Here is an 18237-nt window from a genome sequence, read left to right on the forward strand (position 1 = left end):
ATACAGGCTTATGCTTAAGGGTCATGGTAGCCTTTTAAAACTTGAAGATGACAGTAAGAGTAATTAATAAGATCATCCTGACTTTCATTGCTCTTGGGCTCACTATCGCTTATGATAAAGGAGTGCTCAGCACTTTTTAAAATCAAGCCACCTATATTTAGGAGTCAAAATATGGATCAGAGTGCCTCAATTTAGGCACTGAGATTGAAAATGTTCATCAATTTTTTTTCCAAAAATTGTCTTTATACAAAATTCTCAATAGGAGTTTTAGGTTCAGGTTGCAGAATCAGTCCCAAAGAGAAGTCAGGTAATTATTGGCAAAATTCACCTCATAAGAAGTTCTCAGCTTTGGTATGCTGCTCTCATTAGAAGCACAGAACTCCATTTATAATATAATTTCCATAACGAATGTCTATGGGAGCTCCACACACATGCAGAGAGCGGAATGCCAAAGCTATATACGACCATGAGCATCTGAGAAGAGATTGTTGCCCTTAGGAAGAGAAGAGCAATAAGATGGTTTTCATCACTGATTATCTTGTAGGGAGGAATGAAACTTCTGGTCCAAAGATTGTCACCCTATTTCCTTTCCCAAGTCTTCTGATTCATCCATCTTTCTTCTCCAACCCTGCACACTTGCTTAACTTTAAGCACAAAGGTAGGTCCATTGAAGCCAATGGGACATCTCACATATTAAAGTTAAGTCTGTACATAAGGGTTTACAGGGTTGGGTTTACAACCAATAAGGGTGAGTCTACACAGCAATTAAACACTCCCAGCTGGCCCAAGGTGAGCTGACTTGGGCTTGCAGGGCTCGGGCTGTGAAGCTATAAAATTGCTATATAGACATTTAGGCCCAGGCTGGAGCCTGAGCTCTGGACCCCTGCAAGGGGGGATAGTCCTAAAGCCCAGGGTCCAGCCTGAGCATGAATGTCTACACAACAATTTTTAGCCCCACAGTCTGAGCCCCATGAGCCCAAATCAGTTGACCCGGTCATCTTTTTTCCAGTATAGACATACCCTAAGTCTTTCTCTATCTATTATTTCATTTATTTCCTGTCCTTAAGCTGTCATGGGCCCTATTGCCTTTGTACTTTTTTATTTGCTGATTTTATATCACCTAGAACGAAAATACCTAAGTGCAGCACAATAATTATTGAAAACATGAAGAGCTAAAAACTAACTCATAAAGTATCTGCAATTTATAAAATCTTACCTGATCTAGAACAACTAGCTAACCAGAAGAAGGACAAAAACAGAACAGAACGGAAATGAAATCATGCTCAGTGCAAATCTGGATTAGACAAGAAAACCGAAAAGGCCAGTCAGAGCAGCAGACTCCAAGGACTGGGGTCTACAACTGAGAACGCTACACTGATGGTATCAGAAAGCAGAGTTCCAGGAATAGTCAGCAAAGTCGCTGGGGAGGATCACAACTGTAACAATAGGACATAGGGAACAAAGTGGTTTCTTAAATAAGCGTGTTGTAGGGCATGTAGGACTTTAGAGTTAGTCATTAACCCCTTGAATTGCAACTCGAATGGAAGTTAGCCCACAGAGTGTGAAAGGCACAGGTTGTATGTCCTCACACCCACTACCCCCAGGAAGTTGCAAATCGTGATCCACATGGGAGATGACAGAGGCAAGGATAACTGTAGCAAGGCCTATATTTGGTAGAAAAAGTCACCATCTCCAGGCTATCCCTAAAGTCACAGTCTCTTGGCACAGCAAGCCACTGTTGTTCTATTGGTTCTCACTTACACTAAAGCCACTTTACACAGTTCTGTCAGTGTACAGGGCTCTTAAAGTGGATGTCACTGTAATTTCCAAATACCATTAATGGAAGAGACCTTGTGTCCTTCACCTAGGCTCCAACCTTACTATATCAAGTCCCATGTTGCTCACCACATCAGCTGTGAGGCTGTCATAGGGGCAGGTTTTTCAATGTCTTGTTTCAATTAGTTGGTTGTTGGATATCTTAATTCTTTTTAGTGGGTGTAGAGCTTTTGAAAGTTTCTATATTAATAGTCCTGGAGACTGTCTCTACTCACAGAACAGGGAAAGCCTGTGTGCCAGTAGCATCCTTTGCCCCGCCGACTTTACCCCCATCTCCAACCCCCTTCCCCAAGCCACTAGATGTGAGACGAGAGTTCAGACGCCATGCCCACTCAGTCCTGGGCCTCTGTTTGCAGAATGCAAACAAGGGTTCTAGAGATCTCACTGAGAACATCAAGATATTGTAGAGGTCAATAGTTCAGCAGGATTCCAAAAAGGGTTGGACAGACATATGGATACGAGGAACATCTAGAATTACATTAATTATCAAGGAATTTAAAAAAATACCTGAAGGGATATAACTCTCTTCTGCTTCAGGGCATAAGGCAACCACTAACTGATGGAGGATAGAAAGGAACTTTCTCTATGAGTAAGTTATCCCATAATTGCTGATTGCAGGGTTTCTTGCACCTGATTGCAGGGTTTCTGGAGTAGCTGGTACTGGCCACTGTTGGAGACAGGATGCTAGATTAGATGGACCTGTAGTCTGACCCAGCTCCTTCCCCAAAACTTTTATTTTCCATGCTGCATTTGTGAGGTCTACTAGGTTTGGCCCTCACATAGCTTTTGGACACAGTGGTCAAGAGGGCTCACAGGCAAAACATCTTCCTTTAATTCCACTTGGTTTTTATTTCCAAACTATGAAGAACCATCCTGTAAGCAAGAACAAGTACTAATGTCCAAGAAGGAATGTGGACAGGAAGCCACACATCTTACCCCCCATATCAGTGTCATTTGCCACAACTAGAAGGAATGTGAGTGGTCAAGGGGCCTAGTTCTAAGCCCACTAAAGTCAATGGGAAGACTCGTGTTGATATCAAGGAGTTTTGAGTCAGTCTCTGAAAGAAGAGGGAAATAGGCAGCCTCCGATAGTAAAGTGGACAATAATCCACGCTTAGATGTCTGAGCAATGGCACTTGCAAAACAAACAAACAAAGGTTTTTTAAGCAGACGAACGATTTTATTTAATCTGATTCCGGTAGATCTAGCCACATGGACAATCTAAGGACTGTGTCCTGCAAATGTAATTTAGTGTACAACTATGTTGTAATGAAGTCTGTAAACATCTGTATTCCTTTACTGAATTCCTTACCTTTAAACAACAACAACAATCACTAAACACTGGGAAACATGCTGGATACCAATGTCAGAAATAGAGGTGTGACAAGGAGATATCAATATGACTGAAGTAGTCAATTTCTTTGGAAGGCTCTCTGCACTTACATTTAGTGCTGATTGTCGGGGCACAGACTTCATGGGCAATGAGACCCAGTATCAGGATTATTGTTACTGTTGTGTGACATCAAAACTATCTACTAACATATTTGTACTGTGACTATGAAGGGTGCTAACCCTTTCCTTTCCCAACCATGGACTGTCCTTATATCCCCCATATGCTGCATTACTAAATGACACTTAGCAACTTTATTTCCTTTTCTGATACAACTGTTTGGTGCTTCACACGTGCAGTTTCACTTTCATCTCTGACATCTAAACCTATTGTTTCCTATATTTTTGGTGTCAGTGTGGAAAGAAGTCATACTTGGATTGGGCTTGCCTTTGGACTAGCAGCAGATTGGCATTGGGCATTACTGTCAGGACTTTGGCATGTCATTTAGTAGAAAGCCTTGGCTAATGAATGCCATCCACACCTAGCAGATGTGCCACTAAGCATTATGCCAGATCTTTTACATAATACAGTGCTGCTGGACACAATACTGCTTGGGAAAACCATGGTATCATTGTATCGCCTTTGGTATAAAATTACATCTAGCTCACATTTCTGCAGGAGGGAGGAAATTGTGCAGTGGAGGGTAATAAAGTGGTGGTTTCCCCTTCCCATGCCCATATATCAAATCTGTGACTAAATCATTTTGGTGTCGATTTCACTCCTATGCCAAAGGAGAAGTCTTTTTTTCTTTTAACCTCCAGTACTAACTCCAGCTGGTTCTTCAGATGCCTTAGCACCACACTACAACTGGCTCTGCTTAATTTATAGGTTCCCACGTTAATCAGGTAGGTCTCAGCTTTCGGTCTAAACAAAAGAACATTAGCAAAATCATTGAGTGTGGAACTATAAAAGAAATTTCCAAAATACACTGGAAGCCAAGTGTGCTGCTATGCATAAATCATCCCCCCTTGGCAGCCTTTTCTGTTTGGTCTTTCCTCTTCTGCCCTCCATCGGAAACAGGGAACATTTATGCTGCAGAGGCTAAAGGAGAGGAAAGTTGCATTGCACCGAAGAGTCCAGTTGTGCTCCCAGACGCTTTGACTGTTGTGGACAGTGTGTTACGGTTGGGGGGAGGAGGGCGAGAGAGCGATGTGGGAATAACAGGGGCAGACAAGAGGCAACTGAAAAGCTACAACGTCCAACTTTTTGTGCCTCTCTGTTCTCCTCCGCACAGGGAGGCTGGGCTCGCTCTGCTTTGCTTTGCTCCTGCTCTTCGAGGGGGAGAAAACTGGCCCCACGCCGGGCAGTTGTTTCAGGCGGAGGCTTGCCCCTCCAGCTCCCCGTGGCCAGCAGGGCTGGCCCGGTTCCCCGCTCGCCATCCGCTCCCTGAGCTCGCCCAGCTCGCACCGTGGAGGGGACCTGGGAGCGCCTCCCCACCACCCCCCACCCAAGCCCCGGCTCCTTGTCCAGTCTCGCCCCGGCCTCCCTCCGGCTCCTGCCCATCCCGTCCTTCCCTGCGGACCAGGCGGCTCCGGATGGCGGCTCCACCCGCAGCCCCGGCCCCCGAGCGCCCTGCCCGGCTGCGGGGGCAGGAGCCGGGTCCCCGCCCCGGGAGCGGGCGGCGGCGCGCGAGGTAAGCGGGGACATCTGCCGGGGAGGGCGGTGGTGGCGGCAGGGCTCGCGGCGCTGCGGGCTGACGCCTCTGCCCGCTCCAGGGATGGGCAGATAGCGGGGGGATCCGCTTCCCTCCTCCCTTCAGAGCGTCCCGAGAGAGGCTGGGGTCCCTGGCTCCCCCTGCAGCACCAGGGCGGCTCTCCTCCTTCTCCACTCCCTCCTTTCTTTCTTTCTTTCTTTCTCCTGCACACACACACACACACACCCCTCTCTCTTTCATTATATTCCTCCAGCTTTCTTTAGACATTATCGAGGAGACAACACTCCTGCCTTGGCAAGCGGGTGGACCAGATGACCTAATAGGAGGAGCATCTCCCCCTCCTTCCCCCCGGTCCCTTCTCTCTCCTCTCGAACGGGGAGGGACTTGGGCTTCCAGCCACAATGGGGCTGCGAATGAAGACACGTGTGCCATGCACACCGCTCTCCTTCGCGATTGGGCTCAGTCCGCTCCATCCGGACCTCAGTGCGGACGAGAGACCGGTACTGAGAGCCAGAGGAGAAGAGGTTACAGCCAGGGGATTCTTCCTAGTAGGCCTGCCATAGGTTTGCGGTTGTTCTTGCTTTGGGTGTGGAGCTCAATTCCAAAAGGCAGTGGAGATCCTCTGCTGAAAATAGTCTTGCTAGCCCCTGGGCGGAAACCCTGGGGGAAAGGTACGTGGGCATGAAGGGTTTGTTACTGAGGGCAATCTGAGATGGCGACAAGACACACACACATGCACAAAGCAGCACTGCCAGAGAAGTTGTCTCCCCGTGTGCCTCTCCTATTTCAAGTGAACGCTTCCCCTTTTATTCTCCATCCCAGTGTTTGAATGCAACTTTTGGAAAGTCCCACGTTAATTAAGAGGGAAAGCACGGCAGATCAGACCAGCGAGAGTATTCTTTCTCCTATCACTCGCTGGATTCCCACTCAACTTACTGTCCTGCCCTAACAGGGCTCAGCTAAAAATAAATAAAACTTTCCTTGCGCTGCTTTCACCCAAGTACCAGGGCCAGTTCAGTAAGTATTCGCCCCCAAATCCTCCAGTAAACATTAATCAAAATGGATAGTGAATACAAAATATGTCCCCTTGCCATATCTGCCTCTTAATCCCGAGAGTAATTCTGAAAAGCAGCATTATACAATGCCTCTATTAATCCCTTACACGGACAAATGCCATTTCTGACCTACTACCTTTGATGTGACTGGGGTCTTTTCAGTCTGATTTTAGCCTGGTTAGAGAAATGCTCAGCTGCAAACACGGGGGGAGCGCGGTGAGAGGCCATTAACGTAATATGATGTGTATTTCAACCAAACACAGTTCTGTTATGGAATCAGATAACACAATCATTAATCCTGTAATTACCTGGGAGTGGTGGATGCGTGCTGGGGAGGGGTCGCTCCTGACTAAACATGGTGCCGCGGGCACGACTTGTTTTCATTTAGCTGATCATTTTCCAAAGCCTTCTGAGTGAAGTGACCTAATTCGGCGCTTGACACGGTGTTTGGCTGAATGGTTGCACAGGCGATTCTGGGTTGCCCAGTAGGTGAAACAAACTGGCCCGTGTAATCCCAACGAGTTGGGATTTGCCCAACGAAGGGCTGGTTAGCGCACTGCTTGAGATTTCTCCATCGTGTTGTTAAATGAATCTCTCCCCCCACCCCACCCCACCCCGCCCTCCCAGCACACGCACACGTCTACGGCTTTATTCAAAACCGTCTTCTATTCTCTCATAATCGTAATATGCACCATTACCTTTGATTTTTATTAATTAGGGTACCAACGAAGATAATGGAAGGTCGAAATAACAGATGACTAGATGGAAGGAACTAGCGTCCAGAATTCTGCAAGAAGCTGGGGAGTCTCATGTACTTGCTTGCTACGAAGGGCAGAACTGAGTTAAACAACATTGTCACCGTTAATTGTTGGCATCAGATTAATACTGTGCCGGGGTCGCATTATTAAACCAACCAGGGTGAGTGTGTATCTCAGGGAACTGCACATTGTTCCTCTCTCCTTTTTGACAATTGCCACTAACGCAGTATGCATTTCTCCAGTCAAAATACGGGGAGCCACTTTTAGCAATTCTCTGGACCCTGATTAAACTTCCTTTTTAAAAAAAATAAAAACAATCTTCATTGTAAATCAGCTGGTGATCAAGTTGAAAGCGGTTTTTCTGCTGGAGTTTGGCTATTTTGGTCAATCAAGGAGGAAAAGCGTTCCCAATCAGGCAGGGCAGCTTTGTGGGGCGTGGAGGGGGGACCCGTTAAAATTATTTGGCCACATTAAATCGTTCACTTATACAGAAGACGAATGCAGGACATTTCGCCACTCTTCACAGGTTCCCCTCACCCTCTGTATGTTTCAATTGAAAACCAATTAAAGGTTTCTATAAATCTGTTAGCACCCCTTTTGTGTGGGGCCCTCTGATGCATGCTATATTGCCCTTTAGATGCCTCTTCCTTTTTTTGTTTTACAATTGTTGTATCAATATAATGCTTCCTTTCTTTCTCTGTCTCTATAGATACAGATACACAAGGCAAACTAAAGGTTTCAACTGCTATTCAGCGCCTCCTCATTTGTCCCGGAGCCCTAACACTGGTGCCTTTTCTTTCCTGGCTGCTTTTCCCTGCTTCTGGAGCAGCAGTTATGGTAGAAGCAGATGGCTACTGATTGGGTGAGCTTTGTGGCTTTAATACTGAATACTTTATGGAAAAGGACTTTATCATGCTTGGTTGGTCAGAGGCACAACGGGATGAGATTTATGACTAGAGAAAATAAATCTCTTTACGTTTCAGGCTCCTTCACACCCTGTGTCAACTTGCTCTAGCAAAGCCAGGGCTGGAAAACCCCGCATCTTTCCCCTCCCCCCGTCTTTTCTCCCAAAGTTGAGCAAACGCCTGAAAACTTCAGGAATTCTCACTCACTGAAGCAGCTGCATCAGCTCTTAAGGCTGTGGTGGGAGGGAAAGTTAATTGCTAGCTAACAGGCTGTGGTGTCATAATGGTGGATCAAAATATGTTCAGAATTCAAGCTCATCCCCTAGATGGGCTGGGATGCGGACCTGAAGATTACACGGTTATAAATCCACGCTGGGAGATTCTGATGGTGGCATCCTAATAAGCCACGCAATGCAGAGTGGCCACCAGGCTTTGCTCAAGGAGACTTTTGGGTCAGGCTGCTGGTGGCCTCCCCTCCCTGGATGTAGAACACACCTACACTATGGGCGAGATTTTCAAAAAGAACTCAGCGTTGGCCTCACTCTGCTCCCGCTGGAGTCAATGGGAATTTTACTGTCATCTTCAATGGGACCAAATTTAGACCAAAGCCCAGTGCTTCTGACCGACACAGCTCTCTCAGTGTTCTGACTACACACAGCTAGGTACTTACATCCTTAAAGCATGACTCAATTTCTTTTATCTACCTATCTACCTATCTCCATATACCCCCTCTATTTAATCTATCTATCTATGGTTTTACTGTTTCTACATGCTCATCACTTGTATCTAAGCACTGAAGACATTACCTGTGTCCCCAAATTGCACAAAAGACAGTGAAGGAACATGGTCCTTGGTCATGGTAAAGGTCCCATCTATATTACATGCTTTTAGCAATGATTGGCGATGATGTAACCAGGGCCCTTGAGGTCATTGTGTTTCTAGGGCAGATGGACCTTTAGACACAGCAGGATTTAGCATAGACTCTGGCCTTAGAGGCACTTCCCCTTCAACTCCTCCCACACTCATTACCTCACCTACTACTCCATTGTGGAGGCATTCCCCATATCAAAATATAAATTCTTGTTTAGCATTTTTAAAGCAATTAACAAGCCAGGGATTTTTTTTTTTCACATTTCTCAAACTGTCCTTAGCATTTCTACCAGGTAAACATCCTAGGAACAGATTTTCAAAAGAAAACTAGTGATTTTGGATTCCTTAAATTTTGGTAGCCATTTTTGACACACGTTAAAGGTACTTGATTTTCAGAAGGCAGATGTTTAGCATTTGCTGAAAATTCAAACTGTTCCACACCCAGAATAATAAATCCCTTCTGAAAATCTCAGTCTGACATTTTCCCCCAATCCTTTTAAGATCACAATTAATAAACGTTTGGTAAACGCATTTTCCAGTCATGTCGCAATTATTTATTGAATGCTTTGGAGAATATACATTTTTGTAGATCTAAATAGTTCCTGAGCACTTGCTAAGCTTTTCTCAAGTCTGAAGCATGCTGGAAGCGTTTCATCGGAAGGTCAAGTGCAGTTGGGGGCTGGAGAAATAGCAGAGAGGAAAAGAGAAGGTGCCTATGGTTTGGACCTTTCTCTGTAATTTTCTGTACATTGGAGTAGAGAGGGCTTTAATAAACCTGTATGAGGTATCTAAGGTGCCTTAGGTTTTTGTTGTTGGGACAGAGATTGTTTTATCTTTGTGGGAGTGAGTTATAGCAAAAGTCTGAGTCTGTGGAGAGTAAACTTTAGAGTCATGGTTTTTCAAATGAAAATTTGGGAAATCTTTCCAAATATCATTGACCTATATAGCAGAATGGTGGCTAATGCGGGGAAGGGAAATATAAAAGGAATGGAAATGTGGGACTTGTCTTGGAGTTGAGTTGAGAAAAGGGTGAGGAGACTGTGTAGTGGGACTAGTCCTTCAGCAAGGCATCAAATTCAAGAAAAGCATTGGAGGTACTACTTAAAACATGTCCATAACTGTGTGTGGAACTGGTCAGTAAGTGTTTGTTCACTGAAATAATTCCTCTACACACATGTTGGTGAAGTGCTTATCAATATACTGGGGGATATTTAAATGGCCACTTGCTTACTGGTAATGTTTCCCTAAGGCCCAGGTGATGCACGGCTATAAGTACTTAACAAATACATGGAGGACTGTGTGGTATTTTGTCTCAAGTCACTTTCTTCCAAGATATACCCATCCATTTTATGGGCTCATCTACCGTGTACTCTGTCCCTGAGATACTTACCTCAACTTTATGCACTCCCCCAAGTGATGACCATGCCTTTGAGAAAGGCTATTCCCCCCACTGTGAGACACCAATCTAAACAAGAGATCTCTTCCTTTGATAAGACATCTGGGATACCATGTCAATGCCTTAGCCATCATCCAAACCACCCCCATTAAAGCAGACATCAAGGACACCGCTCGCTTCTCTGTGGGACACCTACATCTCTCAGACATGCTTCCCACTCCCATGAAACAGAGAAGTGTACACGAGACTGCTGTCAGACAGACTGAAAGGGTTTGGCTACGGTGTTATGAGGATTTTGATGAACTGCTCTCTCCATCTCATTTTTATAAGAGCTGGACAGTGGAGCATGTTTGCTTACCCAGTGCTTAACTAAGACAGGGATTTAGATGAGACTGAGATGCCTGAGGCAAAACTCAAAACAAGATGGATGTGATGCCAATCGGGTGAGGGGAAACATCCAGAAGAAGTGGAACATGTAAGGTCTGTTTCCTCTATTATAGGGGTTGGTGGTTCTAAATTCTACAAGTCCTTTTGAACTACTGGGTTTCTCAGGTAGCACCAAAAGCCTGAAGAGTCGTTTCCCACTGTATCCAAGAGGTTGTGACCAAATAAAGTTATCCATGTCTATTGTACCTCCAAATTAGATGCTGCTGTAATTTCTTCTCCATGGAGATTCCCTCAAGGAGCATTCAGAAACTTCAGCTGCAGCGGAATGAAACAGTCCATTTACTTAGCGGGGTGTGACGTGTGGATCACGTTACACCTGTGTTCCATAGACTGCTCTGGCAACCAATTTGTTTCTGGATTCACTTCACTTGATTTTACTTGATAAAGCCTTATATTGTTTGTGTCCTGGTTATTTTAGATACCGCCTATTTCCTTAGCCCTCCGCAGTATTTGAGATCAGCTGAGCTACCCTACCTAAAAGTCCCCAGATTTGAATGATAACAGATGAAGGCAGGACATAACCAAGTGGCAGGGCCTTGATCTAGAGCTTCCTTCCTATGTACTTCCAACAAACCCTGAAAAGCTTATATGTTCCCTCAGGCCTAGTATAAGTAAAAGGTATGGTTGAGGTGAGTTTCTCTCTGGGTTTAGACTTTTCCCAGTGGTTATTTTTATTTAATTAGTGTAGTTCGTTATAAAAATGCATAGACATGATTGATGGGTGCATATTTTGGAAAAGGAATAGATACTTCCTCAGGCCTCCATTATTCTCACCCCAATGAAAAGAGAAGCAGCAAGATTTGAGGCAGCATTTACCATTTGGAAGTGGGGAATCAAAAGCATCTTTTCCGCCTTCTTCCTGAAATATAGGTGGAGCAGAGAAGGCCTTTCAGGACCAGGTCTGAAAGATATGCCCTATCTCAACTGGGAATGCAGGAATAAATGGGAGAAATTCCATAGCCTATGTTATGCAGGAGATCAGAATAGGTGATCATAGTGGTCCCTTCTGACTTTAAAATCTATTAATCTATGAAGAAAGAACTTTTTACTACAAGTTTGTATGCAGTAAATTTATCTGATTCTAACGAATCTGGGGGTGGGGGGGAGCATTATTTGACATGGCTAAGGATGGATTACCTGCCTATCTATCTAGCTTGCCTATCATACTCATCCCCATGGTAACTTTACATTGAAGAAAAATCTTTAATTGAATGTGACTTTTTTAAAGGATAAGTAATTTTTAGGTGGGCAAACTACATTAGAGAAAATAATCCATTTCACTTTACACAGACTTATTTTTCTGCTCTGCCTCTAATATGGCAGAGCAAAATCTTAGGGAATCTCCTGATAATTCCTCTTTTACCTATTTCAACTACTTTTTCCTTCCTATGAGTAAGAACACACCCTATTATTATGATTTCATTTTCTATTAATTACTGTATATATATATATATGAATGTATGTTTATGTGTATTGATGTGGATGTGTGTATTTACTCCCTATAGACACATATTGTCCATTTCCCATACCAGTGCCTGATATGATATTAAATAAAGTTTAATGCATATGACAATTAGTCATTAATAATAATGTGCTCATTTCAGCAATCCAGTGCCCTGTCGCTGTTCTTTTGCTCCCAGCTATATTATTTAGCAAATCAGTCCCGTTTAGTTCCACTTTATTGCCCAATTGTCGTTTGAATTTATTATTAAATATCCTACCCAGTGTCCCCACGATTTAGGAATACCCGCCCCCTCCCGCGAAGATTTAACGTTAATTATGAGTCAAACAAGCAGGATCAAAAGCCTTACTGGGTTATCTGAATACCATCCTTCACTTGTTCGAATCTTTGACGGGAGTTTCTCGCTGTAAATGTGCCAGATAGAACTTCCCAAATCTTGAAAACCCGGCATAGAGTTTCCATTCGGATTTAGCTTTGCATTCAGGCTGTCACTGAGATGCCAGGGGTAGGGAATCGCACATATAGGAAACAACACGTGATCTGACAAAAGGAAGGAGATAGCTTGCCCAGCAAAGGAGCTGAGAAGTGGCTTGTGTGATCATTACAGTAACAACTGAGACAATATGTAGCGTGGGACTTTTTCCTGCTTCCTTAAAAGCTGGGGGTCTATCGATTAGTACTTTATAGGGACAAAGGGCAATAAATCAGCCGGAGTGGGAACTAAAACACTCATGCCAACTAGCTGATTAGGAACTGAGATTCCCAAAATCCCATCAAAACCTAAATTTCAGCCAATCAGAATAAGGGGCTGGCTATTTGACATTGGCTACTGTAAAAAAAAAAAACAAAAACAAATCCTCTTTCTTGTGAATGGCACATTTTTCATGCGGTGTGAAAAACAGTCACATGACTGATTCCCTAGCTGAAGAAGGCAATCCTGAATGCAAGCTTGAGGCTTCCAATAATAGCAACAGAACGCTGATTTCTCCCTAACTGTAGCTAAGAATACGATCGGGTGAAGGATGCTCTTCACGCTGGGTTTGACTTGCAAATCTCCGGAGATAGTGGGGCTCTCACCTTCGTCGCCTCACGCACAAACTGTGACGCCTGAACCTCAGTGAGGTAGTGGTTGAATTCTCCCTTGGAGGCGCGAGTGCAAATGTCTCGCTGGTTCTGTACATCCCCCCATCTGTGGCGAGAGAGGGAGACAGCGAAGGAAGAGCATTAGACCTGTTCCAGCACTCTGTTCCCACTGCTACTTCGCAGCTCATTCCGCTGACCGCCCACTCTTTTACCTACCTTCGGACTAAAATAACATGAGCCCGAAATCAATCCGAGGGGGAGCGTTTATATGGACACACCCACATTTCTTTCAATATTAAGTAATATATATTCCGCATCTTGATTCTCCCCACGTGTGGACAAATCTGAATAATACACATACTCTGTGTGTGTGCCCCCGCGCATCTTTATAGCACTCAGATATTTTGGAAGGTGGGTGAGCACCAAGGTAAAACAATACTGGCCTCACATTGCAGGAGGACAGATTCTAATGGAGACGGGTCTCTTTGACTAGGGGAGGTCCATGAAACTGACCACAGCGGTGTACTTTTTAGCTATCGAATCAGCACTTCCCCTTCACGGACTCATCATGACTGAGACGTTTGTTAGTTAATTCGAGTTAATTAGCACTCAATTAATTCGAGTATAAACAGGCCCACAAATTAGTCTAGACAAACCCAAAAGGACTACCACGCCAGTACCCACACCTGACCATTCCCCATCCCGGAAACATACCTGGGGACTATAGTTTCTGTGCAGTATAAGCTAATTTATTAGAATTTAGACTATGCCAATGTGGAGTTTCTTGACTCTTTCTAAAACATCAGGGGTCAAATGAGCCTCTCTATCTCTTCTCAGCTTTAGCAAAGATTGTGTTATTTGTGGGGGTGGTTTTCAGATCTTCTTCATTTGTATTTTTGACGAATCTTGTCAACGTGTTTTTAACTGATTCCAGGTCATCTGGGTAAATCTTACCCTTATCACTACCTGGACTTAGAAGAGCACTTCAAAGAACCCAAAGTCATCTTTACAATTAACCAAAATCAATTTCCACTGCAAACGCACCCAAGGTGTTTTTTACTAGACACCAACATCCCCTTTGACTTCATTCCTCAGATCCCTTGGTGAGCATAGAAAAAACACCGTGGGAGGGAAAACTTTTCTGAGCAGTGTGGTTTGGTGGTTAATGCAGGGGACTGGGAGTCAATAGACTTGCGTTGTTTTTCTGCTCTGCCACGGCTATTACCTTGCTGAGTGAGCTTGTTCAAGTCACATGATGTCTCTCCGTGACTCAGTTTCCCCCTTGGTAAAATGGCGACAATGCTACCTGCCTGCCTGCCTTCCTAAGGCCCCGAAACAAGATTATGCGATGAAATGTGCTATAGCTACTACTCTTTACGAGTGGGACTTTCATCTGTGTAGGGACTGCAGGATCAGCCCCAGGTCAATATTTATGAATGATTGTTGTTGCGCCAGGCCACTACAAAAAGACACTGATTCCCAATCATGTAACCTAAACCATCAGTTTAAGTAGCCAGTGCTTCTGTAGTTTACATCTTAATATGCTGAGTATAAAAAGCTTGGCACACTGTTCATTTAAAAGGATACTACCGTTTTCTTATTCAAACATTTCATCCTCCTTTAGTGCTTCTCCTTACCCTCTTCAATATCTACCCCTCGCAGCGGGCCATTTTACAGTGAGGAATTTGGGAAGGGCTTAGTTTGAATCATAGAAGACTCGGGTTGGTCATCTAGTCCAACCCCCTGCTCAAAGCAGGACCAATCCCCAACTAAATCATCCCAGCCAGGGCTCTGTCAAGCCGGGCCTTAAAAACACCAGTAAGCCTTACTCACAGGAGCCCCGACAATTTCTAGCAGGAGTGATGCTTACTCACCATTCGTTGTGATGGGGTTGCTTTTCAGTGTTCTGAACTGATGACCTTCCCCTGATCATTTTCTCATGACCGCCTAATTGCGGAAACAAAGATAATCAACTCTTGGTGTAGAGTACAGCAGGATAAACTGGACGTTTCAGAGTGTTTCCTTGAAAGCTGTTACTGAAATGCACCAGATTACCTGAATATAGTCACTCCGACCCAGACATGCACACATAGATTTAGGTATGTCCTCTGCACACATACGTGTGTACAGTATAAGCTGCATGCATTTGAAGTCATGAGTATAGATTTACAACTGAACTACACTAAAACTACTTTTGATTTGACCTATTCTAGCTGTCCCGGTTTTACTATAGGGCCTTATGGAGCCTCCCACTCCCTAATAGGCTCCGTAAAAGCTCTTCTTCTGTGGCAGTAGATTAAAACACAGGCTATTGAATGTAGCCCTTTCAGTGTCAGAGTCGTACGTAGACTCAGCGATGATTACCTACTCAACACAAAGCCAGACTAGAGCTGGGTTGCCTTGAATGCTGCTAAAATGAGAACATTTGAAGACAATTCACAGCAAAGAATTTGTACTGTGAAAATCTAAACGCTGATTTTTGTATGTACACGGTGGGATTCTTTACCTACCTTTTTAAAATGGAGGTGATCCCCCTGCATTGTCAATACAGTTCTTTGTCAATACAAGTTGTAATTGCTCTCACCTGAGTCGCAGCATAATACTTACAATACTGTTTTGAGAATCTTCTTCTTATTTCACTAATGTCTATTTAACATAAGGCCAAATTCGGCTACCTTCATTCTCAGGGATTACTCGACTGAGTAAAGTGAATAAAATTTGTCCTTGCAGGGACAATCTATGTCGTTCATTTTTACTCCACCCCTTTAAAAGAAGCTTTCAGGGTAGCGTCATCTTAGATCTCTTCTCTAAGAAAACCAAGTTGCTTCTGTAGACTAAAAATCATGTCTGCTTTTATGCAACTCGTATGTTTTGCCATACATACTAGCCTGGTGCTAATTACAAAGTTTGAAATAAACTGAGCTTGGTGACCAAGGGGAGCTCGACTAAAAAGTGTTTCTGTAAATGAGGCATTTCCATATTTTTGCTTGTGTGCTGTTTCATTTGAGATACTGGATTCAAACTTTCTTTTAAAAGAGATCTTTCTAGCATGTTACTTGAGAGGCCCTGGTTCATTTTATATGTTGATGATTCTTCACAGTGGGTGTCTGCAATTTCTCCATCCAATTTTTGCAGGCCATATTTAGACTTTATGAGAAACTTGCTGCAGTAAATAATACAGGATCTCTCCCACCGTCTGTATGACTGACTAGGACTTAAAATTCACCTGCTGAGCTTCATAGTAACACTTAAGTTATGCCCTATGGCAGGATGTACGAAGGGAATTTAACCTCTCATATGATTTTGGTTGGATCAAATTTCTCCCACTTATGCAACTGGGCCCGATCCTGCTTCCATTGAAATCATTAGGAGTTTTGCTACGAAACATAGGCGCGCTCCCCCACCTCAGTAATCTTGAAGCTTCTTTCCATCTAGTTTAGAAAAATAGCCATCTCTTAAATAAAAAAAAATCAAAATCTTAATTTTGGCTTTTTTCTGGACTAATGTACCAAATAGTGTACAAAACTAAAGGGACAGTGTTTTTTTTTGGGGGGGGGGGGACGAGGGGGTTAGGGAAAGGGGACTGGCTTTGTTTTTAATGTTTTAATGGAAAACACAAACTTCAAAAGGGACCGGTTATGGGTATACAACTATTATTCTGTGAGGCTTAGATGAAGCTGTGGACGGGGCTTCACTTTTACAGTCGCATTCGAAGCTGGATAAATGCACACAGATCTCTTACCAACCCCCTTTAGTGTCAGGGAATTTCGGTAACTCATACTGTCCAAGCAATTTCAAACTAGTTTATGCACCGTGAGGTCCCTTAAAATTCTCGCAAATAAAAACGTGTACATTTTCTCTTTCCCCTCTTAATGACGGTCATTTGGACAATTTAGCAAGCAAGAACAAGAACAAACAAAGCAAGAACAGCATCATTTAAAACACAGGACAAAAATCTTAGAGGCAGGAATTAATGCCTAAATTGGGTTTACTCCCATAATTTTAATGTTATGTCAATCTCTGGTCCAGGAGAGGAAGGGTTTTGTGGAATTAATAAGATAAATGTTGAAAGCATGTTATATGCAGCCTTTAATCCTAATGTCAGAAAAATCGTAATTGTGGGGAGGATAAGTGAATTTGAAACCATTATCCAACCATTATCCAACTCCCTGATTGCAAACTCTTTCTATTCACCCCTGTGAAACGCTCTGTGTTTTTCTCTTTCTTTTCATCTATGCTGTGTTGGGAAGGATGGAGATCGGTGAGGAACTGGTAAACAGCCCGTTTTTGTTCTGAAGGAGCCACCTGTATAGTGGCCATGCAGAAGGACTTTTTCTTTACACGTGAAAATGCAAAACTTATTGGGAACTTTTCCCAAAGCTTTGACAAAGGCAAGCTCGCCAACGGGTTAAGGGTTTGTACCCGCTTCTGAAAGGAGAGCAATAATGTGACTCCAAAGAGTGGTTAGGCTGTGAAAGGGCGGGCTACTTCACCGGACGGCTCAGCCTCCACAACCGCTGGCTAAGGTCCGAGCCTCGCCTTTGGACGTCAATATGGGTCGGTGGCGTTTGAAAGCAGCCCCCTGGTGCCTTTTCTATGGACTGCGGTTCCCTGCGGAATCCGTTCCTCGCCTCGAGCCGCTCACACCTAGGGCCATTCCTCTCGCTGCTGCGGCCACCCCGCCTCAAGCACCCTCCCTTCCCCGTCTCACCCTAGCGCAGGGAGCAGGGGCTTGCGGTTGCCCTTCAAGTTTGCTTTAGTTCTGCCTGGTCCTTTTTGTGTGGATTTTCCCCTTCTCATTTTAAAGTGGCTTATTGGATGGGGCTTTATGAGGCTTTACGGGTCCCCCTTCTCCAGGGTTCTTTTGTATTGGGGGGGTGGGAAATAACCCAAGCCAGGAGAGTTAGGTGTCACTAGTCAGAGGAGGGGCCGCTAAACACAACCAGAACCTAGTGGATGTAGTGTGTCTGGACGAGAATCCCTCTGGGAGTCTATTCCAGGCGAGGCACATTATCACCAAAGGTAATGGTCTAAAGGGGGCCTGAAGGGAGAGAAGGGGGAAGGGAAAAGCAGTCTATGTTAAGCAGTCTAATTTCATTCTCTCTCTCTCTCTCTAACTTCCCCCAGGGGCTTTCACCAATGGCTGCGTCGTACCAAGCGGATCTGGGTTGGTTTCCCGACGGGACAAAGCCTTGTGAGAGAGAGCTCAGGGAGTCTCCTCGCCCCAGTGCTGAGAGGTCAGTGACAAAGCAGGGCGCTGTCCCATCAGAACCATCCTGCTCTCCCTGCGCTGCTGCGAGGGATGCAGGGAGGCGCAGGTCAGTGGGTGAGGAGTTGTCCTGGTCCCTTCTTTGTCTGCGTTCTCGGCCACACTGCGAGCC

This window comes from Eretmochelys imbricata, chromosome 4 (genome assembly GCF_965152235.1).
Source record: "Eretmochelys imbricata isolate rEreImb1 chromosome 4, rEreImb1.hap1, whole genome shotgun sequence".
Lineage (NCBI taxonomy): Eukaryota > Metazoa > Chordata > Testudines > Cheloniidae > Eretmochelys > Eretmochelys imbricata.